Raw genomic sequence first — 16,265 nt, 5'->3', positions numbered from 1 at the left:
CTATCTTACTAATATCCAGTAGTTTACAGCAGACAAATCCCTTTCCACTGAGAACAAGTTTAGTCTCCATAATTACTTGATTTATATGATTGCTTGCATATTTATTGAAGAATATGTAGAGAAAGACCACTAAAATAAAATATCATATTGCACGCCCCACCTCTTGCACACACACACATATATATATATACACACGCACATAATATATATACACACACACACACATATAGACACACATAATATATATGTACACACATATATATACACATGCTATCTGTATTCTCTGTATGTGTGTATGTATCTGTCTGTATTCTCTGTATGTTTTTATGTATGTGTCTGTGTATATATATATGTAGATGTAGATAAATACAGAATATATATATGTGTGTGTGTGTGTATATATATATATATTCTGTATTTATCTACATCTGTCTATCTGCACAGAGGGTATCATGCATACAGACAGTTTTCATGAGTGCCTAAATAACTTCCTTGAGAATGCCTACTACATAGCTTCAACATAGGTGATTTTTTTCCACGAAACCAAAAAGATGTTTGCCTGTGATAGAATCATGCCTCCTACTTCAGGGCTGTGCAGGGTTCTCTTGTAGTGCAGGGATTTGGAACCAAATAAGCATGTTTTTTCTGTAAAGGTATCTAACCACCTGGCTGAAATCTAGTTTAGATAGGAGAAAGTATATTTCATTACCCTGTTACTTTGTAAATTACTGTCACAGGTGCGTGTGCATTCGGTGAGGGTCAGAATCAGAACCATGGGCTGTTTTACACCTTCTTTGGGGGGGAAATTGTAAAATGGCAAAGGAGCAGTAGGTCTTTTTCATTAAACCCCAAAGCAAGGAATTTTAGAATGAAGGATAAGATAGTCCATTATCAGAGGGCTTTCAAATTCAACTCTGATGTAACCACGATGATATCACTGGAGTTACACCAGGGTTGCAGTTAGACAAGCAAACCTAAGAAATTACAAAAACTTGAGCACATTGCCAACCAGTAGGGAAAATGACATTAATAAAACGTGGACAAGCTGCCATCTTTCAAACCCATATAACCCAGCTGTCTCAAAAAGGGTATCCCAAAATAATAAAAAGGGCTTAATTTCACCATTGATAGTGATTAAAAATGTATCTTTTATCTGGCAACAATGAAGAATGATTTCTGTTCAACAAGAAAGCTTTACTATATCCTGCAGCAATATAATAAGAATGTTTTGTGGAGTTGTGGCCTGTCAGAGGGAATTTGTTTATTAATAAGTTATGTACCATACAATACATCAATTAAGTAGCCTCAAGTGATCATACACAGTATGCAGTGGTGCAAGTGGGTTTAACCCTACTGATTTTAATTGAGTTGCACCCACTTTTGCTAACATCAAATTTGTCTCATTGGCGTTAGGTAGAAATGTTGAGAGGGTCTATGGAATGAAAACATAATTACATAAGAAAAATACTGGTGTACATGCAAGTACAGAAAGGAAAAAAATGACCGATTGACATATACTATAATATTCCGATGCACCAGTTCATTTACGTAGCAGTTTCATTCAAAATCACTAGGCTGTGGTCCTGGGTTAGTTTCTAGCTGAGGCATAGCAGCACAAACACGAACAAAGAAAAGATATGTCTCAGTCACTGGCTCAGTCTTGGTATTGGTAAGACATTTCTCATTCTGGACTCCCTTTCCTCAGATTTTCTCAACCTTTCCTCCTATTTTTCCATGGCATGTGTAATAAAGGAAGGGGTTTGGCCAATTTGATCCCGATTTTATTGTAATTACAACATAAGTTCATTCTGTGTCCCTTTTATACAGGGTAAGAAAAATCAACTAAAGGCAAACATCCCTTTTATGATGTATTAAGTACACAAAAGGAAGAAGTTAGGGCTAAAATGCATGAAAATTAGAAATCATAGGAACCATTCACTGTTAAAGATCCCTCTCTCTAAGGAAAAGTCCTCTATTCCATTCTAAATGTTCTGAGTGTGATTCCCCCCCTCCCCCGACATAGCAATGCTTGCTTAAAAAACAAACAAACAAAACCCTAATTTTCTCATTATTTCACATTTCTATAGTGCTGACAGCAACTTTTGGTTGACTTAACCCAGAGAAAAGGGAGTTGTACTATTCAATAAAAATTTTAACTAATTTTTATTCAGGCTATGATTTAATACTACCCCCAGACCAGCTGGATCTGGATTCTTCAGGCCTTAAAGTGAAACCTAGTCACTGAGTAAAACACTTTTCTTGATTATAGGCAACATCCTTCCTTTCAAGGACTAACCTCTTGGCAAGCTGATCCCCAGAGCATTAAACTGGTAATTTAAAAGTGATTCTCTCTAAAGTTTCTCTTTCACCGACTGCCATGTTAAAACCTGAGAACATTTATTTTGATTATGTATAAATTTGCAAAGCAAATGTATAATGAATGTATAGTTTGAATAAAATGAAACAGATCAGTGAAAAACAAGCGAATGAAGAATGCAAAGAAAATGGAACTTTCCTTACCAAATCAGGAAGTAGCATCTTTGGATGGTGTCCTTTCACAATCAGTACAATTAAATCTGTTAGTGTCTTGCATGTGCAAAAGTGTTTAAACCCTACAGGCAGATGCATAAATAATTTCCTAATATTACTTTTCTAGGGAAGCAGTTCCCAGATTTGCCACAGGGAACTTTTGGTAATGGGAAGCAGGTGGTCTCTGAAGTAAAAAAATTAACAGGGAAGTGGTTCACAAGATAATATTATTATTAAGAGATAGACCTCTCTGTGAAAAGATTTGGGAACCACTGTCACACATAATCTCAGCAATCCCATGAATATACCAGTAACTGTTTTTGAAATACCAATGAAGTCCTTTAAAAAAAACAAAAACAATATATTTTTTTAGTTCCATTATATTATAGAAATCAATTCTGGTAGAAACTCTCTATTGTGTGGGGACAGTCTGCTTTCATGTTTTGGCAGTTTTGTGTAAGTGCAACCTAAAGGGAAATTCCTTTTGTTGAATGTCACATTGGGAGTATGTGGGGGTAGGGGAGGAAGGAGCCATATCTTACTTTTGATGTACCTGTTTGCAATTCTGGTCCCTCAAGGCACAGCTGATACCATTAAATATGTTTTTAAAGTCACATTTGAAGGAGAGACAGATCACCTAGTGTAAAAAGCTAGGCATAGTTCATTTTTCTGCTTTTTATACCGTACACCATCACCTGATGTTGCCAAAGGGAGGCTGCCAATGAAAATAAATGACAGTGCAACTCTTATTTACAAAACTAAAGAGAGACATTTTTAAATCCCAAGCAACAAGTGCAGGTGGGAAGCCCCTACCATATCATTTTCTAACTTTTCTAAACTGACTGAGGTGTGGAAGCTCCACTGTGGGATATAGGGATGGCTAGACTCTCGGATAAAATATAACCTTACAGAGATCCTATGTTCAAACAAAAAAAAAAAGGGAGGAATAACAATTTAGACTCCCAATCCAATAGGAAATATTGTCACAGGACACAACCCTATGTAACAGGAGCACAGCATGTTCTTATAGAAGAAATGGGCCATCATTATAGATGTACACAAACACTTCTCAGTCCTTGTGGATTCTCTTCCCTCTAATGTTGCAGCTCAGGCAGAGCTTTCAAAAACTGATGTCCCTGACTCTTTGCTATAATGCCCTGCACTCCTCAGCTCACCTGCCTCTGTTGTTATATTTGCCATTATAAAAAAATAGAGAAAGACAAGGACACAATAGTAGCACATGCAACAGATCCATGCCAACAGAGGCAAACCTACAAGTGACTACAGATGTAAAAATCAAACTGATAATGGTAACATATGACTCTTTCAACAGATATTGGGAACTGCTAACTCCCATAGAGTTCCTATAAGACCTTCTTTCCAAGTTAGGAGAGGCATTCTCAGACATTAGTCCAACCAAGAGGAACCCAATTAAAGTCCAGAATGTTCTGTTGTGAGAGTAGAATCCCACATTGACTTGAGGCGTGTGGGGTGGGAGCAAATTGCAGCAGCCAGTCTGGGAATGCTCGCTAGGCTTGCCAATACAAACCATCATTAGATGAAAATTAACCATACAGTTCAAGAGTGTTCTTTTGATTCTGTTCAATAAACATGAGCGGACCCTGTACCCAGATAACATGGTGATGGTCAAGGTTAAGTGCCTGGAATGGAATAGAACGGACCACTACTAGTGCTGTGTGTTTCAGATCATATTGTCATTACTGACACAGAGATCAGACCTGAGATTAGGAACAACTTCATAAATGCCTTTTCCAGTAATATTTTTAGAAGATTTAAGTACGATTTTGCAAAAGGAAAAAAAGGTAACATGAATTGCAATTTTTCTTTCTTAACAATATAGCTCCCACATTTTTCCCTTTTAATCTTTTTATTGCATGTTTTATTTTTAAATTGGATTTTGTAGGGTTATATGTGACTTCAGAAAGCAGTTGAATAATGGTTTAAAAACTCTGGTGCTGAAATAAGGTGGAATACAGTGTTTTAAATACCAATCCAACAAGCTCTGTAGAGTTATGTTAGGTCTTTGAAATCTTATTGGGTTATGAACAATATTTTTTTAATGCTTTTGAAACATTCGTTATGTGACTGGATTTTCTCAGCTAGTGATGAATGAATTTAGGAGAAAATATTCACAACCATATTCACAATTTGTAAGGGGATTTGATCCGATTATGTTCAGGGCTCTTTTTATTTCATTTAACACAAACAATCAGGTAATTGGACTGTGTTTGCATAAATGTTTGGGGGAGTGTGATGGGGTGTACATACCCCACACTGGGCAACAAGGATTTAAGGGTTTATTTTGGTCAGCCAGCTCGGCTTTGCCACACCTGCAGCAAATGCTCCATCTGCTGGTGAAATTAAAAGGCAGGTAAGTAGACCTGCAGCTCCAGCAGCACAATGAGAAGTCAAAAGGCTCTGACGTAGCTGCCCAAACTGGCTCTGCCTGAAGGAAGGGAGGATCCGCCCCAGAGACGGAAGTATCTTGTGGACCCTGAATGTTGGTAACCCTCTCTTACTTATTTTGGTGTGGACTTCCCCGACAGGGGTAGGCTGTGGACTAAACTGACCCAGGGGGATAAGAGGAAAAGGCCCAAGGGGGACACCCTTAAGCAGCCTTGTTTGCCAGATCACTGGTATCCCAAAGGGCCCTGGGTTAGAGCCTGGTGAAATGAAAGGGCCCGGAATCCCCTTTCCACAACCCCATTGGTAGTTGGGATTGTGGTCATGACCACTAGGCCATGCTCCCCAACCAGATGCAGAGTGAGGACCATTCTGGAGGAGCTTTTACCACTATAGATAGGAGCATTTATATATAAAAGGCATATCTGTGTGTGAATACACGTACTTTATTCATCACTGAAATGCTGACCCAGCTGTCCAGCATACAGTGGCTGAGAGAGTGTCAGGAGGCAGGGAAGGATGAGAGGAATGGGAAGGCCATTGTTTCCAAGCAAACTGAGTGATCATGCAGCTGTAGCAGGAGAGGAGGGGTGCAGCAGGGAAAGTGCTAGAGTGGCAGAATGGTCTCTTGCATGTGGCGCTGCACATGTTCTAATCTCACAGCATGGAGCAGCTCCCTTTAGGAAGTTAGGATGACAGCCACAGAAGCAGCAAAGTTGGTAAATGTAGGCAGCTGCAATACAGCAAGGGAGAGATCCTTTCTGCAGTTTCATTTGACAAGCAGATGGCAGAAACCAGGATTGTGGCTCACGATGGGGAAATCACTCTGATGAATGAGGCTGTGCCCTGGATAGTGTGATAAAGGGCTCCTGCCAAGAGACTGGGAGGTTCTTCAGGGGCAACAGGAACACAGCAGGAGATGCTTGTGCAAGGCTTTAAGCAACTGTAAGAGGGCCAGCACCTATTTTTCTAGCTGCAGCAGGGGACCAAGTGCAACAATAAAAAGTAATAAATTATAATACCTAGCTTTCCTACAGTGTGTTTCATCAGTATCTTTCCAAGTGCTTTACAAAGGAGATCAGTATGATAATCCCCATTTTACTGATGGGGAAACTAAGGCATGAAGTGGAGAAGTGAGTCACGCAGCAGGTCTATGGCAAAGCCACTTATAGAACTCAAGCTCCCTGAATCATAGTCTAGTGCTCTATCTGCTCAACTATGCTGCCTCCCCTTTAACAGTCTTTTATCATTTCTGGCTGGACTGAATGATACCACAGAGACGAAGAATACTCTGAATCCACATGCAGCTGAGGTGGGACATACTGATACTGCTGCTCTCTGGGAAGTTGGATTGAACACAGTTACTTCTTCTAATGAAAATTAGCAACTGGATACATCCCCTGCTGCTGGGGCTGGGACAGGTTACTGCTACTTCTCCTGCTCTCAATTGCTTGTATGTGTGTCTGTGTTTTACTGCACCAAATCGATGCAAAACAGAGCTAACTGACAGTTATGATCCTCACAAAGGCCGTCATCGGATTGCATGTCATAGATGACTAAATCTTTATACACACACTGAGGCCCATAAATTAAATTAGAGATCTCTGCCAGCAGCAGAATTTCCTTGAGGCCTTTCCTTGAGGGTGTCACTCAAACATTAGCACACAAACACAGGGCTAGATTGTGCCTAGTCCTAACATAGCTGTAGGGAAGAGGGAAAATAAGCTATTGTGTGGCTTCGTGAGGGCTTCCAGGACAATGTCTTCTGGCATCTGGAGGAACACAGTATTGATGCTCTTCGCTCTGGGAGCAAGGGGGTAGGAGGAGCCATGCTTCTATTCCCTCCCTTCCTTATGATACCTGATTGCAGTTGGTTGGATATGTGGGGGAAGGATGTTGTACCTCATAAAGGATATTTCCTACTGTTCCTCCTTCAATGCAACATTATCCCTGGAAAGACCTGTGCCTGTTAGGTGTGTTTCTGAGACCATGGCCCACAAGGCTTTCCCTGGAAGTGTCTCCATCCATTGCACGTTGCTTCATGGCACAACTTAACCCAAACTGCCAATGTGCTAAATGGAAATAATGCTAAATAAAGTTGGTGAAACTAGTGGAGGCTGAGGTGGTGACAACGATGCTGTTAATCCCTGAGACCCAGCTACACGAATGATTGCATTTCTAGCCATGATATGCCAACAGAGACAACCTCTTCTTCATAAAGCCCAGGACAAAATATTAGAGAGCCAGAGCTAAAATGGTTATGGATAAGGGGGTTTAGCTATGGAAAGAGCTTCCTCAAATGAGATCAGACTAATCCAAAGGACTGTATGACTGATTTGCTGCAAGAACCTCCTTTTTAAGAAAATCTGTGCATCACAACCATTATGATGTGAGAAGGGGAAGAGAAGAGGAGAAGAAGAAATATAAAACTGTAGATGTGTATTCCTATACCAGGGAAGGGAGTAGAGCATAAGAGTCTGAGGTCCATCAGTGACCTTAACATGCATATCTAACTAACTTTGGAAGCATATCTACATGTATGGCAGCATGCAGAGTTCAAGCCCTACATGTGCAGTGACTCATTGCAGTGAAAGGCGGGCTGTGTCCACACTTGTCTCAGAAGTATGTAGCTATATGCCTTAGCAAAAGGCTTTGGAAGCAGGGAGGCAGTGGGAAAAGGCTCTAGCAGCTCCTCACAGCCAGAACCTTTCACTGTAAAAAGAAAAGGCTCTGGCGAAAAGCGGAAGAGGGGAAAGGCTCTGGCAGAAGGTAGCTGCAGGAGCCTTTCTCCACCGCCTCTCACCCTTGTTAGAGCTTTCCTTTTACTGGGGTGAGGAAAGGCTCTGGCAGCAGGGAGGCAGAGGGACACTACAGCCCTAAAAATAGCAGTGTAGATGTGGGAGGTATGGCTTGGGCATGTAGAGAGCTGTGTAGGGTTGGTACTTTGGTGCTTCAGGTATATAGAGCACTCTCCTCGACTATACTCATCTAAGCCACTGTCTCACCATCTACACTGCTAGTTATACCTGTGCTAGCCAGACAGGCACTGTCTGTCCTCTAGGCACTGCCATAAGATAAGACATAACCTTACATATTAGAGTGATTGGTGCTATAGCACACACTAAAATAAACAGATTACAAGCAATTACTCAGTATGACAAGAAAATTAAATGTAAAGTCTACCGATCATTCAATAATTCTGGCTTACATCTTTCTCCCTCAGTCAGGATATTACCCAATTTTTTAAAAAAAATCTGCCAAACACAAAGAAAAATATAATAATCTTTCTTGTACAAAAGAAGACAATAAATTATTTAAATGTTTTATGGTGGCTGATTTCCTGCTATGTATGTCTCTCTAAAGTGCTCCTCATCTTCTTCTTTAGAGATTCAGCATTACAATGGTTTCTTCAGGAACTGCAGCTGAAGTTAAGACATCCAGTCAGGGAACAAAAACCAAGCCATATGATTTAGTTGACTAGTCAAACAGCTGAATATTGAAATCAGAATATCAAACACATTGAATCTTATTTTAAATTTCCAAGCAATCCACAGGCCCAAATGTGTATAAAACCTATTCATTAAAAAAAGTACAAATACTGAGTAAGTTTAAGATGGTGATGATGATTCTCAAAAAAAGGTAAAAGAACAAATCTGATGGATAAATTGTTTGCATTGAATAAAATCATTGAACTAATCCTGTTTGACACCTTGCAATTAAAATTATTATTATGATAAGCAATGTAATTGTTTTTTTCCCCATTTTCTTTTTATTTGTACTCTGAAAGTTTACCATAGAATGTCTTTCCTCTTCCTAGTATGCAGGTTTTTTGATATATGTGACAGAGTGCTTTTTATGAGTAATGTCAAACTCTAGCATCTAAATCTGTGTTGTCAGTTACTGTTATAAAAGCAGACTGTTTGTTTGTGTTCTTTTTTAACTTGATTTACAGATCCTTGTTCTGTTGTAGTTCAAGTTCGCTCGTTGCATATCTGTTGGGTGTTTGAGATTTTGAGGTGAAGCCAGTACTTCTGGAAGACACTAATTGAAAGTGCAGTTTTATATCCAACCCTACTTAACCACAGAGCAGATACATAAAGGGCAATGCAAGCAGGTGAGTTCCTACTGGCTATATTTGAATCCCAAAAGGTAAAAGAAGAGCTGAGTATCCATGCCCATTCAGTTCTTGACGTGTTACAAGGACTCTAGGTGGGATCATGTTTTTGTTTTGTTTTTTATTTGGAAATTGGATCTGGATCACCAATTAAATCTCATTCACCAAATAGTCATCAGATGGTAATATGCTGTATTGGCAGCAGGACATAAGATCTGTAGCAAGTGTTCCTATGATGGAAAAGAAAGTTAGCAACATTTGTACTTTACTTGTAGTGATTCATTAACTTGGAGAGGAAAGGTTGTTTTACAGTTAAAAGAATGGACTGGTACTCAGCTAATCTGGGTTCAATTCTTGGCTCTACCAGAGTCCCTGTCTGACCTCAGGAACATCACTGACTCTCTCTGTTTCCCCACCTGTCAAATGGAGATAATGATTTTGTTTTACCTATGTAGCTTGTAAGAGTTTTGAGGCAGGGGCTGACTGTTAGGATATGATTATACAAGGGCTTGAATAATGGTGTCCCAATCGAGCCCCTGGTGGGGACTGAATCACACTCTAATATTCAGAAATAAATAAATCACAGATATTCGTTACCTGGGATTTAGTAAACTGTGTGCATGTTTCTTCTGAATATAAAGACTATTAATATTTGATAATTAATGATGGAAAAAATGGGGGAGGGAGAAAAACTTGGAGGAATGTGTGATACAATCTGTTTTTAAACCCTGTATTTCCCAAGCTCCTAGTTCAGATCTAGCCTCTCAAGGTAACAATCTACAAATGTATATACAACATGTTCTTTGTGTTTATGTATATATTATACACCCAACCTACACCCATATACTGAGTCAAATTCAGCAAAGCTGTTATAGGAAGAAGTAGCATGTATACTGCTGCACTAGCTATGTCCATTGTAGCTTAAGAGCTTCATCTATATGGATAATAGACACAGTTTATGCCTAAGCACAATTGGGATTCTGCCATGGAGTGGGGGAGCAATTTAAATCCTGCATGGGCTCCACAGGAACTCCAGCAGAGGGAGTCATGGAGAGGAGATACTGTACAAATAGATTCCCTATCTGCCAACCATATCCACATTTGGTGCAATAATGTCACTTCACATTCACAGGCAGTTACAGTCCTGGAGAACTTTGAAATCAACAAGATCAAATTTAATAAATAAGTGCAAAGTACTACGCTTAGGAAGAAAAAAGCAAATATCCAGCTACGAAATGGGGAATAACTGGCGAGGTGTTAATACTGTGAAAAGGATCTGGGAGCTATAATTTATCATAAATTGAATGAGTCAGCAATGTGATGTAGCTATGAAAAAGACTAATGTGTATTAGATGTATTAATTGGAGTGTTGGTTGTAAGATGTGGGAGGTAATTGTCCTGCTCTACCCAGTACTGGTGAGGCCTCAGCTGGAGTATTATGTCCAGTGTGTCTACCAAAGATGTGGACAAGCTGGAGGAATTCCAGATAAGAGTAACAAAAATGATAAAAGCTTTAGAAAACTGGACCTCTGAGGAAAGGTTAAAAAATTTGGGCGTCTTTATTCTTGAGAATATAAGTCCAAGGGGAAACCTGAGAACAGTCTTCAAATATGTTAAGGGCTGTAAAAAAGAGGATGGTAATATCTTGTTCTCCACATCCACTGAAAGTAAGACAAGAAGGATTTGACATAATCTGCAGCAAAGGAGATGTAGGTTAGATACTAGACCAAAATCTTTTTAATTACAAGAATAGTTATGCACTGGAAGAGGCTTCCCAGGGAGACTGTCAGAAATGGTGAAGGTATACTTGATCCTGCCTCGACAAAGGGAGGTGGACTAGATGATCTCAAGGTTGCTTCCAGCCCTGTATTTCTGTTTCTATGATTTTACATATCATATGTATATCATATTCCTAGAGGCGCTCTAGCTTATGAATAGTACTGGTTCAGCTCTTCAGTCAGCACAGAATCATGCCCATAGAATCTATGTATCCTAAACAAATAATTAGAAAACAACATCTTACTCTTCAGAGATATTATCTATACATCATCTACTTATTAAAGGCCAGATCTGAGTGATTGAATTTCAGTGGGATTAGTAGTTGAACAAAATACAGCTCAGTGTAACCGCTGCAGAATCAAATCCTAAAGGAATATTGAAAACATTAGAAGAAAATGTTAAATCCTCTTATGAAATATCCAGTGTTTTGATTTATAACAGTTTCTCTTGATAAATGTTGGGAAATTTCCTCAAATCAAATTAAGCTCAGTGAGATCATTGTGTATCTCATAAATCATTTGTCTGAAGTATGCAATCTTCAAATGATCCAAATCCCGATTATGAACAAAGGGCACAAATTTGGTATCATAAACTCAGCCATTTAGCACTAGATAAAACTACGAATAGGCATATTATAATCTTGTTGTTCCAACTGTAAATGAGGAATATTCATGTAACAGTATGAAATGAAGTGCCTGTACATGGAAAGGCACATTCCCACACCACAGTGATCACGCCAAAGGGCCTGATTGGTTGCACATGCATCCAGGACCTGAAGTTTGAGAAAGAATTAAAGTTAAGCATGTATCTGGGCTTCCTGGTGCTTGAGTCTGGTGCACTCAGGTAAGTAGGTGCTGCATGCCTGCTAACCCTACCCTTATACAAAGGGTCATGAGATGGACAGAGAATTAGGAAGAACATCGGCTCTAACCCCAACATGATTAATGGAGCCAGCATGAATGAGGAAATAATTTGCTGGTGGTATAGAATAAATATGTCTGGGAAAAGTTGAGGATCAAGGAGGGACTTTCATATACAGGGCTTGTGACAAATCTGCAGTCTAACCCCACAACATTTGATCAATATGTAAGAATTCTTATGAAAGAGTGCAGAATATGAGTTAATTCTTACCCCCTCATCCCCAGGTGTGCATGCCTCTGACAGTTAATGTTTCATTTCAGACCATATCTACCATTTGGCAATATAAATGGGTTCACTATTATGCTTGTTCAAAATTTTTCAGTGGAAACTGATTTTCAACAGAAAATAGGACTTTTGTCTAAATGTCGTTTTTGCAAAAGGTGCTTTCTCTGGAAACTTTTGACTTTTATTTGACAAACCAAACAGCTGAAAACCAAAAAAGATCTTAGTTTGGTGGCTGAGAGCTAAAATTCTTCAATCGATCTTCAAATCAGAAATGCCTCTGTGTGTCTAGTGGGCGTTGTCATTCAGATGCATTGTGTCCCTATTTTTCTCTATGTGCCAAGCTCCCCAGATGGACTACATCTCCCATGCTGCTCCAAGGCCAGGGGACTTCCATATAGAATCATAGAATATCCAGGTTGGAGGGATCTCAGGAGGTCATCTAGTACAATGCCCTGCTCAACGCAAGACCTAATCCCTAATTAAATTATCCCATCCAGGGATTTCTCAAACCTGACTTTGAAAACCTCTAAAGAAGAGGGTTCCACCACCTCCTAAGGTAACCCATTCCAATGCTTCACCATCCTCCTAGTGAAAAAGTTTTTCCTTGTATCCAACCTAAACCTTCCCCACTGCAATTTGAGACCATTACTCCTTGTTCTGTCATCTGCTACCACTGAGAACAATCTAGATCCATCATCTTTGGAACCCTTTTTCAAGTAATTGAAAGCAGCTATCAAATCCCCCCTCATTCTTCTCTTCTGCAAACTAAATAATCCCAGTTCCCTCAGCCTCTCCTCATAAATCATATGCTCTAGCCCCCTAATCATTTTTACTGCCCTCCACTTGACTCTTTAAAATTTTTCCACATCCTTCTTGTAGTGTGGAACCCAAAACTGGACCCAGTAGTTCAGATGAGGCTTCACCAATGACAAATAGAAGGAAATGATCACATCCCTCAATCTGCTATCAGTGCTCTTACTTATACAGCCCAAAATGCCATGAGCCTACATGGCAACAAGGACACACTGTTGACTTATATCCAGCTTCTTGTCCACTGTAATCCCTAGGTCCTTTTCTGCAGAATTGCTGCCTAGCCACTCGGCCCCTGTCTGTAGCAGTGCATGAGATTCTTCCGTTCTAAGTGCAGGACTCTGCACTTGTCCTTGTTGAACCTCATCAGATTTCTTTTGGCCCAATCCTTTAATTTGTCTAGGTCCCTCTGTATCCTACCCCTACCCTCCAGAGTATCTACCACTCCTCCCAGTTTACTGTCATCTGCAAACTTGCTGAGGGTGCAATCCACGCCATCCTCCAGATCATTAAGACATTGGACAAAATCAGCCGCAGGACCGACTCTTGGGGCACTCTGCTTGATACCAGCTGCCAACTAAACATGGAGCCATTGATCACTACCCTTTGAGCTCGATTATCTAGCTAGCTTTCTCTCCAACTTATAATGCAGTCATGCAACCCATACTTCTTTAATTTGCTGGCAATTATACTGTGAGAGACCGTATCGAAAGCTTTGCTAAAGTCAAGGAATAAAATGTCCATTACTTTCCCCTCATCTGCCAACTCCTTTAGCACCCTCAGATGCAGTGCATCTGGGCCCATGGACTTGTGCTCATCCAGTTTTTCTAAATAGTCCTGAACCACTCCTTTCTCCACAGAGCTCTGGTCACCTCCTCCCCATTCTGTGCTGCCCAGTGCAATAGTCTGGGAGCTGAACTTGTTCGTGAAGACAGAGGCAAAAAAAGCATTGGGTACATTAGGTTTTTCCACATCCTCTGTCACTAGGTTGCCTCCCCCATTCAGTAAAGGCCCCACACTTTCCCTGACCTTCTTCATGTTGCTAACATACCTGTAGAAACCCTTCTTGTTACTCTTAACATCCCTTGATAGCTGCAACACCAAGTGTGATTTGGCCTCCCTGATTTCACTCTTGCATGCCTGAGCAATATTTTTATACTTCTCCCTGGTCGTTTGTCCAATCTTCCATTTCCTGTAAGCTTCTCTTTGTGTTTAAGATCGGCAAGGATTTCACTGTTAAGCCTAGCTGGTCGCCTCCCATATTTACAATTCTTTCTACACATCGGGATGGTTTGTTCCTGCAAAGTCAATAAGGATTCTTGAAAATAAAGCTAGCTCTCCTGGACTCCTTTCCCCCTCATGTTATTCTCCCAGGGGATACTGCCCATCAGTTCCCTAAGGGAGTCAAAGTCTGCTTTTCTGAATTCCAGGATCCATAGTCTGCTACTCTCCTTTCTTCCTTGTGTCAGGATCCTGAACTTGACCATCTCATGGTCACTGCCTCCCAGGATCCACTTTTGCTTCTTATGATACACTGTGGTGGCTCAGCAAGAGGGGAGACTGTGGTGCATTATGAAGATGTAATCCAGCCAGGGAGCCTGGTCCAGTGAGGAGAATTAAGTCAGCTCTATCTGATATATGCTAAAAAAAAAACTTCTGTGAGTCATCATCTTCAGTTATTCATAATATATAGAGAAAGTCAAGTGTAAATACCAGAAACTGGGAGCAAATCATCTGGCAGAAAAGAAGGATCAACTTATTCCTGCACAAAGGGAGGCCAGGCCTCAATTCTTTAAAAAATGCACCTCCATAGGTTTCCCTTATATCTCTGTTCCATGTACTTTTTGTGCTGAATAGTAACACCACCTCATTATAGACCCAGTCCAGTAAAGTTCTTAGCATGTGGTTAACTTTAAGCGTGCAAATATTCCTACTGCAGTCAATTGGACTACTCCTGTGTTGAAAGTTTATGGATATTTTCAGATTGAGGCCTCTTACAATGAAACAAATCCTATTTCAATTCCTATTCTGAAAGGCCACTGGAAGGTATCATGGAATCATAGAATATCAGGGTTGGAAGGGACCTCAGGACGTCATTTAGTTCAGCCCCCTGCTCAAAGCAGGACCAATCGCCAACTAAATCATCCCAGCCAGGGATTTCTCAAGCCTGACCTTAAAAACCTCTAAGGAAGAGGATTCCACCACCTCCCTAGGTAACCCATTCCAGTGCTTCACCACCTTCCTAGTGAAAAAGTTTCCTAATATCCAGCCTAAACCTCCCCCACTGCAACTTGAGACCATTACTCCTTGTTCTATCATCTGCCACCACTGAAAACAGTCTAGATCCTTCCTCTTTGGAACCCCCTTTCAGGTAGTTGAAAGCAGCTATCAAATCTCTCCTCATTCTTCTCCTCTGCAGACTAAATAATCCCAGTTCCTTCAGCCTCTCCTCGTAAGTCATGTGCTCCAGCCTCCTAATCATTTTTGTTGCCCTCCCCTGGACTCTTTCCAATTTTTCCATATCCTCCTTGTAGTGTGGGGCCCAAAACTGGACACAGGTATTTTCAGAACTGCTTAATTTTTTTAATATAGTCCTGTGCATGAGGTGGCGCATAAGCTGCACCACTGCACAAGTAGCACCATGAGTCACTGTGACACATCTCTCAGCCATATCTCCTCCACTGCTTCCTTCTTACTCCATGTTGGTAATAATTTCTATGTGACCTGTGGCAAATTACAACACCGCCTGCAAGCAGGAGGGGTGGTGCCAAGGAACTGACCACTCCTCACCCCTCTCTTTCCACTCTCACCAATTTAAGGGGTGGTTGGAATGGCCTCCTGCATGACCAGACCTAAAGTCTGGGCTGTCCATGTAAAGGCATAAGAGAAGTTTTTACTGCTCCTTCCTTCTTTGTATGGGACTGTAGTCCAGTCTCAATCTAGTCACTGGGTTTGTGGATACTTGTGATGTCATCTCCTTGTGTTAATCTTGATTTAAGAATTTATTAAGCAAAACACCTTTATACTCTAAACTATAGAGTTTCTAAGGATGTCAATATTACAAAGGAAAAAGTGTAGAGATTAGGAAGAGACCTTTTGTGTTGGGTTCTGTCACGTCTGCCTGTGGTGGAGTTTTTTGCACCTTCAACTGCAGCCTCTGGTAATGGACATTGAAAGAAGCAGGATATTGAACTAGATGGACCATAGGCATGATCAAGTCTGACAATTCCTGTTTGATAAAATTATGATTTTGCTTTGTTTACAGTAATAAGATTTTCCAGGGTACACATTTTTCCCATTGAAAATAAACATATTAACTTCAGGGACACATTAAAAATTTATCAGGACCTCAGCTACTCTTGTGCTTCCAGTCTAGTATCCCAATTCCCTATTAGGAGGAGTTGGATTTCCTTTGTTTTTCATTTTCAAAGTGCTCCATTAAGTTTAAAAATGTTCCATTAAG

This window comes from Gopherus flavomarginatus, chromosome 7, assembly GCF_025201925.1.
Source record: "Gopherus flavomarginatus isolate rGopFla2 chromosome 7, rGopFla2.mat.asm, whole genome shotgun sequence".
In the NCBI taxonomy this organism is placed as follows: Eukaryota; Metazoa; Chordata; order Testudines; family Testudinidae; genus Gopherus; species Gopherus flavomarginatus.
Note: the sequence above shows the minus strand (reverse complement) of the source record.